This window comes from Lycorma delicatula, chromosome 4, assembly GCF_047948215.1.
Source record: "Lycorma delicatula isolate Av1 chromosome 4, ASM4794821v1, whole genome shotgun sequence".
Taxonomy (NCBI): Eukaryota; Metazoa; Arthropoda; class Insecta; order Hemiptera; family Fulgoridae; genus Lycorma; species Lycorma delicatula.
This window is the reverse complement of record NC_134458.1, coordinates 35,944,630-35,957,737: the sequence shown is the minus strand read 5'-3', so window position 1 is coordinate 35,957,737 and position 13,108 is coordinate 35,944,630.

Here is a 13,108-nt window from a genome sequence, read left to right as displayed (position 1 = left end):
ATCAGTTTGGCCATTGAGCTGCTATAGTGGAACATACATACATACATACATACATACATGCATAATACGTACATACACCCTAAATACATTACACTCCTTTTTGGACAGTCATGTAATAAAAAACATAAAAATGAATACATAAGATATCTTACTACAACAGGTGTGAATGTTAATAATTGAGAGAGGTCAGGTATATATTTAACTGAAAAAATCAAAGCATTAGCACCCAAGAGAGATATCAACAAAAATTTACTAGAAGATAAAAAGTAGTGGCACATTGAATACAGGAAATGACACTTTAACATCCACCTATAATATATAAGGTAATGTAACAACAATGTTAAATTATAAATTTAAAAAAATAAATAACAATCTATAAGCCAGATTAATAAAATTTTTTGTCAGTAAACAGTGAAGGTGTATTAATTTTTCTGTATGCATATTTGTTTGGATAATAAAGCAATAGGCAATCATTTCCCAGTAAATGGTACGATTATATGCATCTGAAGGAGAAAGGTGTTTACTCCAACCCAAAAATCTAAGTTTAAGCTGTCACAGCTTTCAAAAACAGCTAATTCTAGTATTGGTGAATGTAGAACTAGACTTGCATTTGAAATATTATACAAATTCACTGGGAAATAAACTTTCATCTATTTTAAAACATTTTTATACCTTTTTAACTTGTTATTTATACCATAAATTCTGTATTCATTTGTGTTAGATTAATGTATACTGCAAAATAATACTACAGTATACATTATTATACATTATATTATTAATTATTATTATACATTTCAGTATAACAATGTATACTGAAAATAATGTAATTTAGATTATTCTCATTTGTAAAAAAAATCATTACAATACATGATTGACTCTGCATCAAAAGATTGTATATTTATTGTGGAACTGAAAAAAGAGAATACAATTTTAATGATCTACGCTAAAATATAAAATCAAATTCAGATCTGTGAATTATTCATGTTAAAAGGTGGCTTTTCCAGATAATTGCTTTGTTAACTTTCCATCTTAGGCATTATTTTATATAAAACCATTGTGTGTGATCACATTTTTGTATAAGTAAATCATATAGCTCGTTATAATATTAATATGCATTTTATTTTTTTCCTAGGAGCATTACCAGGCTGTGATTCATAAACCTTTGTTATCAAAGATTCATAAAATTGCAGCATTGTATGTGACAGGATCAGTTGTTGGATGTGCCATAATAGTAATAATAAATTCAAAACTAAACTTTCTTCTGGAAGATGTAGAGTGGTCATATATTATTATTTACTATTTAATATTTCTCAACGTAGTCCTTACAACTGGTTTTTGGACTTTTAACTGTTATATAGTTTATTTTGTTGGAAATGATTTTAATTTAAACTTAAATGAGGTAAAAATTTAATGTCTTTTATAAATATTAATCCAATAATTATTTATTATTTTTTTTAACTTTGTAAGAAACTTTCTATCTTTTATTTATAATAGATAATCAAGAAACGTATGTGTTTCCCAACAATTGAAATTCTCTTAGCTGTATTATTTTTTTGTTATAACAATTGTCAAGAACTGCACATTTCAAGTGATAAATATTTTGTTTATAAGTTCATGAATTGAATGCAATTGTCAGATTCCTTCACAATTTATTTACTAAAAATAGAAACATCTTTCCCTATTACCTCAAAAAGCCAACTTGGTTGATTTTAAAGCTTGAGTTAACCTGGGGATGACTGCATTTTGATGTTTTACACCAGGAAATTGTCATATTAAGTTGCCATGAGGATAACTTAATGTAGGAACTTACCTAATTTCTGTTGCTATAGTAGATTATCCTGCAAAAGAAATCCTTGGTATGTGAATGCACTAAGTCTGGAAGAGAATGTAATACCTTAATCATAGTTTAATATCACGCTCAGATTATGTTAACTACAGGAAGTATGATGGAAGATCATTTAGCATTTTGTTACTTTGTATTTTTGTTACATATATGAATGTATTAATGGTTTTAATATGTTTATTCGTTGGTTAAAGCTGCTGTGCATAATGCATATTTTCTTGTGAAAATTGGTTTGAAAACATAAAAAAAAATATATATTGTCACATTTCAGAGAGCCTTGGCTCGCAGTCATTATCAGTCCATTTCTCTTCACTCCATTTCTTATTCATAAAATGAGACAAGTTTTCCATTTTGAATTTTTGTGATTAATTTTTGAAGTGAAAACTTCTTTAGGCGTGTTGTGTCATAATTTTTTGTACATATGAATTACATGGGAATGTGGGAAAAAAGGTGACTCATAATCAAAATCAGTAGTAAACATTTACCCTACATATAAATTCTGGAGTAATGTATTTTTTAATGTTTGCAATTCCTCTTGTAAAAAATAAGAAAACCCCTTGGACATGTGTTGCAATAATTGAATACAAAAAAATAATAACAAGCATGTAATAGAAAAAAACAAGAGGTTAATTACATTTACATAATAGTCAAACAATTATCAACTATCACAATATTAGCATTGTAAGATAATTTCTTCATGAACTTTGGCCCTACATAAGATGACTTACATTTTAATAATGTTTTTCTGTGAACTTCTACAAAGCTACCAGTTCCATTTCTCATGTCATGATTACAAGTATTTTAAGCGCTGTCTGTATAAAATTGATTACTATCATTAATTGTAGGTCTGAGATTCAGATTTCATATTCTCTTACTCCTATCATGTGTCTGCTGGCTTTCTTCTGTAGCTAATATGAGCTGAATGGAATATACATAGATTAAGTCAGTAAAATTTCACACCCTCCTTACAGCTGCAAAAATTGAGTGCTCCCTATTATAGTATCTAGAATTTTGTTTTTAACACTTTTAAAGCTGATGATATTGTACAGTAATACTCTTGACTGAACCAAAAGTGCTACAGTGACAACATCTACTTGATCACAGTTTAACATTAAACATTTATTTAGCGATGTGATATATAAAAAGTTTTATTTATGTACATAACAAGTTACCCATTATAAATTGCAATTTGTACATAATGATATCCTAATTTTTAGCATTAGGAGAATATAACAAGACTTAAAGTTTAACTAATGTTACCTTTAAATTTCCATATTTAAAACAATCAAAATTTTCATAAAATAAAAAATAAAATTTTGAGAGATTTTAGATTAGAAACTCAGTATTGAGAATGGAACAAAGAATTTACAAGACGTAATAAAGGTATTACAAGAGGCAATAAAGGTGCAATGTTATGATCTTGTTTTTAAAATGTTTCGGTAATGTACAGGTATCTGAATAAAGTAAAATGTACTTAACTTTGATTTTCTATAAGAACTGATTTATTACATGTAGTGTTAACAATTTTTACTTACAATTACTTTTATTATTTTAATTCAAAGATGCTACTTTTGGTTTCTAGACAACTCCGCAACAATCCAATGGTTGTAGAAATACAAGTGATCCATTTTATATTCTTGCTTATAACCTATGAACATTTCTAAATGCTTTCTTTGTTGATATATATATATATATATATTCTTTATATTTATATTATATTGTTTAAAAGTTGTTTCAGCATAGACCTACAGAAAGTAAACTGCACACATATAGAATTCTTTGGTTGGAACTAAGCACAGTTACTAGAAGCATTGAAAATGCATTTCCCTTAACACTTATATTAATGTGTATGACACAAGCTGTATTATTCATTTTATGTTGCTATGGAGGTCTTGCAACTCTAATGGAACATGAATTTAGTTCATACACAGGATTTCTCCTTTCTATTGCTATAATTTTCTGTATGATTTTAATGACATATTTACCAGCTCATAAGGCAACTGAAGAGGTAATTTTGACATATTTAATGGTACTATTATTTATCAGCTTTAAAGTTGTATTAACATTATGGGTACAAAATGCTTTCTATATTAATATATAATTTAAATTTTAACATACCATGTAGCGAATTACATTATTTATTAAGGAGCCAAAATATGGGCTGAAACAGGATTTTAAGAGAAATTGAAGGAAAAGAAAAAGTAAAAATTATACTAAAGCAATTAAAAAAAAAAAAGAAAAAATATAGCAAACAACTTTTTTTTATTAGATGAGTTATACTATCTTCTAGGCCCGCAAAACTTTTCAGATCAAGACCAATAATAAAAAACCCATGAAATGATAATTAAAAGAAATCAATTAAAGTAATTAATCTTTGAAGCAGTTAATACCATACATATTAAAAAATATGTGTGCTTCTATGTGTGACTTATTTCATTTTTATTTTGTTGTGTAATATTAATGCAGAAAGTGAAAATATACGAGGTCAATAAAAATAACTATCACTACAAGATTGTTTATATATTTTGTTGTTTTTTAGTACATAGAAAAATTTTTTTCATAAAAACAATGCTGAAGTTTTTAGCTAAGGAGAAGACTGCCTAAAACTTTACTGTTTGATTGAAATGGCAAAATGATTGTGTCAGGTAAGTATGTAACAAACTGGAGACAGTAACTGCAAATGTGAAGTTTAATAACACTAATTAATATACTTTCATTTCTATAAGTAATAAAAAATGGGATGTATCTGGTTTTCAAATGAGTATTAGTTTTCCTTACTGTTTCATTTTACTCATTATCTAGCTTTTTAGTTTTTATTGATTCAAAATCCAAGTCTCACAGCCAAAAGTTATGAATGACAATACAATTTGGACTTTACAATTTTTTACCGTAACTTTAACTTTAATGTTCATGTTACACCTAAAGGACTGGCAATCCTTGGATTTCATCAGAAAGCACATTTCCTTGTGATTTCTGAAGCCTGCCATTAATACTAATGGTAGGGCCTATGTAGACCATTTCTTCAACCCTGTCAATTTTGAAGTACTCCATTACTAAGTTTTCTGGTTAGTAGTTTAATGATATTAGTTGACACATCACTGACTTAACCATTAATCCAACCAACTACACTCTCCAATCAGGTATCCAACAGGTTCTTTCACTTCCTCCATACTTGTTCAATTAATACGGCATAATCCGAAAACTCCAACCGGTTCAGTCTTGTTCCACCCACGTTTATCCTTATCCCAGTTCAGTTCAACTTGTTGAAAATCTCTTGTAAAATTGGCGAGGCTATATCACCATGCCTTAAACTTTTATTTATTTTAATTTCTATAGAGGTTTTGTCCAATGAGAACACTGCAATTACATTCCTGTATAGTCTAGTAATAATATTTATAAATCTAGAATACACCCTCATTCTTATTGGCATTTCAACTATTCCTTCTATTTTCATGGAATCAAAAGATTTCCTGAAATCTATGAATATAAGGTAGAAGGGGAATTTGTAATTTTTAGACTTCTAAATGTTTATACTTGCTTTATTGTGAATGTATAGTTCACAATACCATATTTTTGTCTAAGATCAGTTTTATTTATAAAACTGAAGGAGCCCATTTTATTACTGAGTTTATTAAAGATTATTATAAATATTTTGCAAGTAACTGAAAGGACATTGATCAGTCTGTAGTTCCTTCAATTCCTTCTGTTACCCTTTTTAAATAAAATTATCAAATTTGAGTATGCTCATTGTTTGGGCATATCCACTTTAGTTAAACAAATACTGAAGAGCTATGTTAAGAATAAAGCTGTCATACATCTTCTGTTTAATAAGCTCCTCTAATACCCAGTACCCCATTTAATTCCATAGCTTTTCCTTCTTTCAATTATTTTATTGCAATTCTATTTCTTCAATCAAAATCTCTGTTTCATGTCCTGCTCAATCTCCTGTTAGAACAGGAGAATTTGTAAGCTATAACACTATACTTTCTTAGCTATAACATTCAATTACTATGTTCATTCTAATAGAGATTTTCAAAATATTTATTAATTCTATTGAAAACAACTTGATTACCTCTCCGTTATATCCCATTTCTATAATTAATGGACATTATCCAACTTCTTAAATTATAGTTCTGTTAATTTTCCTCTAAAGCTTCCACCAAAAAAAATTGTTCTTTCCCTTAGCCAAATAGATGGCTCTCTCCTTATTGCTTTGCCTAATTCTGTATATTCAATTAAAGTCCTTCTATTTTTCTTCATTCCTTCTTTCTGTCATTCTCTTGATTCTATATGGTAATACTGTAACAATTTCTTCCTTCCAGCCTGTCTTCCTTTACCACTTTTGTTGCTATTTCTTTAAGTGTATAGTTAGTTAAATAAACCCAACTTCTCATCCAGAACTGCATTATGATTAAATTTCAATGATTCAGATATTCTTAAATGATTCTTGATTGATATTTGCGTAAGTCTATCTCAGTTTTACACTATGAGTTTCGTCCAATTTCTTTTTCTTCTTTTAAATGTTCAACACTGCTCACACTGCATGATATCAAGATCTATAATGACTTCCACATCCACAACACTCCAGTATCCCATTTGTTATACTATAGAGTAATATTATATTATATTCTAATATATAGTGTACACTAATCCAGTTTTTACAAAAACTATTCTAAACTCCTGATAGTGACTAAAAAAACTGAATAGAAATAAACTTTGTTTCCAATAAAAAAAAAAATAAAAAAAATATATGCCTCCAAAACCTACTTGGTAAAAGATATTTTTGACAGTCTTCAAAAATTGTGATTAAAAATTCATCCTGTGTTTCTGTATTTTCTGTTCAATCATAAATGACAAGTGAACTGAAATGCCTGATAAATCATTTTGTGACTAATGAAGAGTTCTTTAGAGTTGGCTAATCATAAGTAAATGATGTGACTTTTCATTGCTAAAAAAAAATCAGTTAATTTGATATTCTTATTAATAATCAGAAAACCAGATTTGCCAATACAATCTTTATTAAAAATTTTATGATTGCACCATTATATTTTTTAGTAAAAGTAGTGTAGAAAATTTTGCAAATAAAGATAAATTACATGATAAATATACTTTTAAAAGATTATTATCAATTCATACACAAAATTAAAATATCAGAAAATACATAAAAATTATTAACTAATAATTTTTATTATTAGTTAATTTTTATACATGTGTGTAGTATCATAACTATGATACTACACACATGTATTCCAACATACTCATTACTGATAAAATTAAAATGGTAGAAAAAGTTAATAAACAGTAAGGAAGACATAAACACTGTCAATAAACTGATAGCTTTATCCTAAAAAATGTTTAACCAAAATTTTGATAATAAATATTTTTTAAATAAAATCTTTTACTATAATAAGGGTAAGTTTAATAAAAGTTATTAACAGCTTAAACTATTGTAAGCTGTAACAACTTAAAACTTGTTATACCTTAATGTCATAACAGCTTTCCTCAGTTATTAACATGAGAAAGCTGTTCAATTCAGCAAAAGTTAGTATCAAACAAACTGTGGGTTATTTTATTAGAATAAAATTTAAATTACTAGTATTTAAAAAAAATATCGTAACCTATTTAGATAAGGTTCAAAAGTCTTTTTTAGGTTGTTAAAAACATTTCAGAAGCATTCTCATCATCTTTTTCATGGGAATTTAATCTAACTCTTCTAATTACTTTAAATTGGTGTAAAACATTTTGGGGATCTCAAGTCATTAATTCTGACAGATATTTTGCAAATTGAGCGTCAAACATGATCTTTCTTCACAATGTTTAAGATTAATTACATGAATTATGATGCTAACATCAAAGAAAAATAATCATAGATATCATTTATTTAACTTATTAAATTTAATTAAAAAAAAAAAAATGTACATGGGACAGAGGTGTGGCACACTGTCGATAAGATATGTGATTTTTTCTCATTCTTTTTACTAATAATAGTAAATTTATATGAGTTCACTTAATCACTTACATGTTTTTACAGGTTGGAACGGAAACAAGAGGTGTAATTTTGTCTTATGATTTACATGACATGAACTTTAAAGCAAGATATGAGGTACAATACCTTGTTAGTAATTATTAATTTATCCATATATATATATATATATAATATACAATTGCAATCAAGAAAGTAAAAAGCAGCTGGTTATAAAATGTTTAAAACAAGTAATAAGTTAAACATATTTGCTTTTCTACTTAGTGTGATATCAACATCAAGAGACTTTTATGATCACAGAAAATGCTTGCATCACTTTCCATACATCCAAAATTCCTTGCATTCATTCAGTTTTCAAAGAACTCATAAATGATATCCACTCTACTGACTGGTGTTTTCTTTCAGAAAATGTACGGCATTCATGTTCATCACCATTAACAGTATGATTTAAAAATTCATGATACTCTTGATTATCTTAACTGAGAAATGTCAAGGCCTCTCCAATTTGTTTTTTCCTATTTTATTTCAGACGGTAGTTAATGAACTCAACTTCACAAAAAAAGTTTAACAACAATTTTGTACAAGAGGACCTTGAAATCTAAGGAAATCAACTGTAAAATCCTTCAGTAGTTAATTTTCTATTCTTATAAATATATTGTCAAGTTTTTGCTTCAGATACAACAGAAGATCAACCAGACTGATCTTTTTTGTTGTAAATATTTGATCTTCCTTCACTGACATAATGTCTTCACTTCCTCAATCTTAATTCATGCATAACCTCATCCCCAAATACTTCCTTGATTTTACTTTTTTACATTTGGTTGGTTTTTTTTTTACTTTTTTACACATTTTAAATGGTATGGTAAACAGTTATAATGTATTGACAATCACAAAACTTAGCTTGAATTATTGGTGGGTACATACATATTATTGATACATACAAGAGATGAGTGCGGTGAGTGAGTGAGTGAGCACGCATGCATATGTGTGTGTGTGTGTGTGTGTGTGTGTGTGTGTGTGTGTGTGTGTGTGTGTGTGTGTGTGTGTGTGTGTGTGTGTATGTGTGTATGCATGCAACAGCAGAGAATGAGACAGTATATAAGAAAGACTTTAGTATCTGAAGAAAAAAAATGTGCAGACCAACCACAGTTTGCATAAAAAATTTTGTGTAAATATGTTCATAACTGAAGTAAATATGAAATCTTTATCTCATTCATTTCAGGTTGAAACATTTTTTGCATCAATAGCTGCTGTTCCACCAACAATTACAATTGCAGGTTTTTCAGTCATGGACAGAAGTACAATGTTTGCAGTAAGTCATGTTTTATTATATAGATGATTTATTCTTAAGTGCATGATACATTTTGTCATTAAATGTAGCTACTGAAATAAATCTGTCACAAATAGTAAACATCATTTTTGTTTATGAAATTAGATGTTTATTAATAGCTGTCTCATTGATCTTGTAAATAAGACAGTTAACATTCCTTTGAAAAACAGACACCATATTGCTGCCCCAGCAGTTTGATATCTGTGGAGAGAACAGAATAAAAGTGATTCCTGATATATACACTTTCTTTCTTTTTCCTGTTTAGCCTCCGGTAATTACTGTTCAGATAATTTTTCAGATTAACATATGCTCATATTAGGATTTAAATGCATTCTTCATTTTTTCCTTTTGCAAGTTAAGTTATTAATCTTATGAGTACAATATCGTAGAATCCTCTTAGTTAAATAATTCAAACGTAAAATAGCAAACTGATTAGATTTTAAAATGGGAATTCCTCAATATAAGAAAGAGAAAGAGATCCATGTAATCTTTAAGTTAGAGCTTGATCTTTCAAAACTATCATAAACTTGTATACAATGCCATGTAGCATTAAAAAGATGTAGTATGACAAGAGTTAATGAGTATTAGCCACAGTTTTTCCCTTTTGAACAATAAACTGACAATTACAAACCGATGCACTATACCATTAAAAATATATACAAGAGAATTAATATACCTCTTTCAAGTTCTGATGAGCAATCATTAGTCACCTATGTTTTTACCATATTCTTGTTCATGGTTATTGACTGTTAGCAATGATATTAATTTGAAATTTAATCTTTTGTAATGACATACCAAAGTAGGTTTATCAGTGTAAGAGGTATTACATTTTATTTGCTTTTCGCAAATAAATCCTCTGTTTTATTATGAAGAGTTTCCAGACACACCAGCTTATCCTTTAGGATCAGCCTCACGAAAGAACAAGAAAGACAGTCATTTTAAGCACTAGGACAGGAGGGGTGTCATAAAAAAAGTCTTCCAAAACATGACACCACAGAAAAAATCATAAGCATATAGTGTTCGTTAGAAAAAACTAATTCATCATGATTCATAACCTGTTTTTTTAAGTTGTATAAAATATAATTTGTAAGACCTTTGTGTGTATTAAAAAATAAAAATATTTATTTAATAGATCTGCATCTATTTATCATGGTAAAGAAATGCATCCATTGGTTGAAACCATAAACAAAAAATGGATTTTTTTTAAAACTATGTTCATTAATTCAGTTAGGTAGAAGTGTGGGACTAAACACCAATATCTTCCCCTCTCTATTTTTCATATCTTATTTACTTCTTTAAAATAACACAAAATCCATTACTAAGGCAGCACATGAATTATATAGTGTGATGAACTGGTTGTACAACTTTCATTAGGACTAATCATAAATAGCGAATGTTAGTTACTGATACACATATTCAATGCTTTCTTTAAGCAAGAACTTTAATAGAAGCCACAATCTATTTATGCATTCACATTGTTAATTCTGATACACTAATTGGAATAAAATTTGTTGAAACTGTTAGAGGAATATCTTACTTATTTTTAAATATAATTAGAGAATTAATGAAAAAAATCTTAAATATGAAGCCAGAGAAAATTGTTTAAATTTATTCTTAGGTACAGCCAAATAATAAATAAACTGAATTTACAAAATTTAATAAAGACTTTTGTAATACATAAACATCTCCTTACTTCAACTTCATTAAAATATTACCTCTTTATGTTATTAAAATTTATAATACATTATAATTTAATTTGTATTTGAAATTCATGAATGTACAAGTATAAAAAAAAATTTTCCAAGTATGTGAAATCTCAGTACAGAGTAGCCAATTTTTAATAAGAATATCTTAAATTATTATGTTTATTTCTACAGTTTTTGAATGTATAAAATTTAAATTTTTAATCCAGACTTGTGACAAAAATAATGTATAAAATACACATGTATGTATAATCCTTTACCATGTTTTAATTTGCATTTTAAATAAGAATAATGAAAAACATAACAAAAATGTTTGCACAAATATCCTTCATGCTAATGGAGCATCAGACACACAAATCTTATCTTTAAACAACAAAAATATTTATATATATATATATTTTTTTTAAAGAGGGCACACTACAATCCTTCGCCTTGGATGTGAATTGCTCTAAGGCCATTCCTGCTCAGTCCTTCCTTCTCCAAACAGGAAATTTGACCTGATTGAAATCAGACAGAATTTACAAAAATGTACTTTAACTGATGTCAGTTTTATTTTGCTACATGCACTTTGTGTGCTTTTTTATGTAATTCATATTTATTTACTAGTATTTATTTTCTGTTGCAGATTTTTATAAATACAGTAACTTACCTCATTGTTCTCATTCAATTTCGGTCAAGCAAATGAATTCAAAGACGCAGAAAAAAAAATTATGATTAAGATCATGTCTGTGTGTGTTCTCATTAATATTATACATAGCCACATATTGATCATTGAAAATGTTGTTCCATTGGAAATTAAAATACGTCATAGATGCTATCAATTAATTTCACACGTTAAAAGCACTACTTATTGCTTATGATTTGAATCATATTAAATGAAACTGGATTCATACATATAAGACACAATAAAATAAAAAATGTTATAATTCATTAAAAGAAATGAAGAACTTATTCTACAGTGTTTATTTAGTCACTCAACATCTTATGTGAGTGAGATTTTTGTAACCTAATTACAGGTATCTAGTTAGCTCCGACTGTCAATGTTAGCACTGATACACCTCTGTCTAGGTATCTGGTGCATTAAGTATCGAGGCTACACCAGTTTGCCGACTGTACAAGTGAAATTTGACGTATGCAACTTCTGAAATTACAATACTGTAGTTAGGGCCGACCGTCGTCGCTTGTACTGCTACACCTTTGGCTAGGTACCTGGTGGGATTAGTCTTGCAGCTACCGCAGTCTGCCGACAATATAGGTGAAATTTGTTCTATGTAAGTTGTGAAATTACAATACTTTAGTTAGGGCCAACTGTCGCTGCTAGTGGTGTTACACCTTTGACTAGGATCCTAGAGCGTTAACACACGCAGGTACACCAGTCTGCCAACCATAGAAGTGAAATTTGTTCTATTTAAGTTGTGAAATTATAATAGTTTAGTTAGGCCCGACTGTCGGCGCTTGCACGGCAAAACCTCCGACTACATACCTGGTGCGTTAAGTCTCGTGCCTACACTAATCTGCCAACCATACAAGTGAAATATTTTCTATGTAAGGTGGGAAATTACCATACTTAAGTTAGCCCTGACTGTAGACGCTTGCAATGCCAAACCTATGATTAGGTACCTCGTGTGTTAATTCTCGCGGCTACATCAGTCCGCCGACCGTACAAGTGAAATTTGACGTATGCAATTTTTGAAATTACAATATTGTAGTTAGGCCCAACTTTTGCAGATTGTATTGCTACACTTTTGACTTGGTACTTGGTGTGTTACATCTCGCGGCTACACCAGTCTGTCAACCATACAAGTGAAATTTGATCTATGTAAGTCGAGAAATTACAATACTTTAGTTAGGCGACGCTACCACTGCGACACCTCTGACTAGGTTCCTGGTATGTTAAGCCTCGCGACTACACCAGTTGCTGACCATAAAAGTGAAATATGTCTATGTAATTAGGGAAATTACAATACTTTAGTTGGGCCCGACTGTTGATGCTAACACTGGTACACCTCTGTCTATATATCTGGTGCGTTAAGTCTCGCAGCTACACCAGTCCGCCTACTGTACGTGAAATTTGACGTATGCAATTTCTGAAAATGCAATACTGTATTTAGGGCTGACTGTCACCGCTTGTACTGCTACACCTTTGAGTAGGTGCATTCAGTTTGGTGGCAGCTACACCAGTTTAGTGACCATATAGTGCGTGCGAAGAACGACGGGAATGCTAGTATGAAATATGTGAAATTAACAAT